Below are 2990 nucleotides of genomic sequence, written 5' to 3'. Positions count from 1 at the left end.
CTTTTTGAATTTTAAGATAACTGTAAATAGTTAAATAAAATCTGAGTAATATGTAACTAACCCTTAATTTTAGGGGGAAAGCATTTTTAGGCCCATGACCATTTCAATTTTTGTTGATTGAGCCCCTAATTTATCCCTCAAAAAACATAAAATGTCCAACCAACAAACAAATTTCAACTAGGAAGAAGAAAGATTCATCTATGATGTACATCTGAACATTAATTATATTTCAATCAGAAAAATAGTAATCAGTAATGCATCATTTATAAGCAGCTTAGTATAAGCAAATCTTCACAAAGGCATCATTTATATAGATGTCAATTTCTGATACAAAATTAGACCTGCTAAAATATGTAAATCTTTGCACACAACTTCAATCTATCTGTGAATAACTTCACAAGTGCTACTACTTCTTTTAAACCTCATAACTTCACTATGGCTACAACTTCTGCAGCTGAATAGTTCAGACATCTTATCCCCTTTCACTAAGAACAAATCTGTGAATTATCATTTTCTCCAATACTCCACAAGTGTCGCTATTTCGGTAAACCCACATATTTCAATTGTCTCCAGATGCATGCTCAAACTCACCGATTCTGGCTGTTGTTACCAATTGAAGTAGTTGAAATCTCTTTGAAGTAAGTTCCTCAAGCAGTTCCAAGAAAAGCCATTTCCCACGATTCTTCCAAGTCCCATCATTCAAGTACTTACTAATACGTATATGAGCAATCGGAGTCTTCGTTTCATCAGCCAAATCCGGAAAAAAAGACATTCCTTGTCTCTAAACCATCTTCATGATCAACACCATCCCACCAATTAACATCATAAATCAGGATACCTATTATGGAATGTGTACAGGTGTTTATTACAATGATTGCTGGTGGGATTGTGTGGTTTTTTTTAACAATGATGGTTCAGAAACAAGGAATGTATTTTTTCCGGATTTGGATGACGAAATGAAGTCTCCAATTGCTCATATAAGAATTAGTAAGGACTCGAATGATGTCTCCGGGACTTGGAAGAATCGCGGGACATGGTTTGTCCTGGAAGCATCATCCAGGAATATAGAACCTTGAAGCTTAAGGATTTTAAGGCATGTAAAACAAACATATGTAGGCAAGTCAATGATAAACTTTTCAAAACCACCAAAGTGTTGCAGGAAAAAAGCCTCCAAGGAAGTTGATAATATGTGTGGAACTCGCATTTATAGCAGTTAAGATATAATTATTGGACGTTGCAAGTTACCACAGCACAAATCCAGGCATAGACACTAGAGGCATCATATTTGGTGTGAAAAATCATAGAGCAGTGTCATATATTTGATCAACCATGGTAAAAGATGAGCCTATCCACGTATTTTTGGAAGGACATCAACTTAATCATGCGATCATTTTCGTTTTCATTTTTTGAATCATCTAGCCATTTTTCAGAAAAATCATAATCTGAGGTTAATGTTCGGAGATGTTCCCATCTTTTGGAGAAAATACTGGTGGACACAGCTTCTTTTGTTTGGAGCTAGGAAAGTATTTTACCAAGAATTTCATTAGGCAACTTGCTGATCCTATCTACAATATCAACACATTCAAAACACCACTGCCGGCAAGTCTATATCCATAATTTCTGCAAAAGAAAATCCCCAACCAATGTTAGCAGGAAAAAAAAGAGAATAAAACATACACTTCAATGCTATTAGTATCCGAACATATGGTCAGTAATGAAAATCCAGAAGATATTATTTAAGATAATGGCCTGAAGCCAAAGAGAAATGGGCTAAATTACTCTTTCCCATTAAGCACACAATTCGAAATAACCAGTTAACAAAGCAATGGAAATGGAAGAATGAAATTCAAAGAAAATAGAGGCATACAGTATGAAATATGTCAATTAAACTTTTGTTACAAAGTTCCAAATTTCATTTAAATTTACAGCATTCTATTTAAATATGTCTATTAAATTTACAGCATTCCATTTAAAATAGAGAAATGAAACTTCTAACAGCTAGGAATTAGACTATATGAACTTGTAAACTGTATCTTGATCATTATGAGAAATAAATTGCAATTGATAGTTCCTCTATTCTTTGTTCTTCCTCTCTGTAACTCTAATCTTTCTATGAGTTTATGAATGTCAATTAATCTTTTGTTACAAAGTTCCATATTTCAATTCCATTTACAGCATTCAAATTCAATTCGATTACAGATCTATTGATCTAGCTTCAATCATCACCAAATTACACAAGCAGACATCATGTATCAAGATTTAAAGATTCAATTAAGAAAAAAATTACAAAAAATTCCTCCAAAATTGAAGAGCTACACTTATCAGTTATCACTCATGTATTTCCATATTTCCCAAAAATGAAAGGAAAAAAAAAACAGAATATGAGATGGATTCATGAGCCAAAGTTGATAGCTCGAACGACGGAGCGAGTGATAGGAGCTCAAAGCTTAGAGAAAATGAAACTAGAATTAGGGTTAGGGTTAGGGTTTTACCTTATGTGATGAAACAGACTATGCAAAGCCTTAACAGAGTACTGCAAATCCGTTTCCGACTGAGGGTCAGAGAGATGAACAATCAGACTCCGCCTATTGAGGGTCGGAGAGATGAGTAAGCAGACTCCGCCGAACGGTGGTTTCGAATTTGGGACTTTTGGGGGTGGAAACGAAATGCGATGTGAAATGATATTAGGTTACATCTTAATATAGTTGGTTACGTTCCAATTTTGCCCCTATTGTTGTCGAAGATTTACCCTTTGTGATATTTGCATAAATTATTTCAACCAGATAAACAATTAACTCTTTAAAAAGTTCATTTGTTGGTGGGGACTCAATTGACTTTAGAGGTATATGTTAAGGACTAAATTGAATTTTATAAATTTACTAATTCAAATATACATCTATATTCTATTATTTAATTAAATATAATTTAAATACGTAACATTTGCAACACGCAAACATTCCAATATATATATATTTTTTAATGAAAAAAGC

The 2990-nt window shown here is 33.5% G+C and overlaps 1 long non-coding RNA gene across 1 annotated transcript; it reads right to left on the bottom strand.

The window, feature by feature from the left end:
- Positions 1-201: 201 nt before the first annotated feature.
- On the bottom strand, positions 202-2658 carry LOC136227718 (uncharacterized). The gene is made up of 2 exons (XR_010688195.1): positions 2493-2658; positions 202-1620 (listed from the first exon to the last, which is right to left on the bottom strand). It is a non-coding gene; the product is annotated as an uncharacterized lncRNA (long non-coding RNA).
- Positions 2659-2990: the final 332 nt, after the last annotated feature.

This window comes from Euphorbia lathyris, chromosome 4 (assembly GCF_963576675.1).
Source record: "Euphorbia lathyris chromosome 4, ddEupLath1.1, whole genome shotgun sequence".
Lineage (NCBI taxonomy): Eukaryota > Viridiplantae > Streptophyta > Magnoliopsida > Malpighiales > Euphorbiaceae > Euphorbia > Euphorbia lathyris.
Note: the sequence above shows the minus strand (reverse complement) of the source record. Positions and strands in the feature narration are given on the sequence as shown.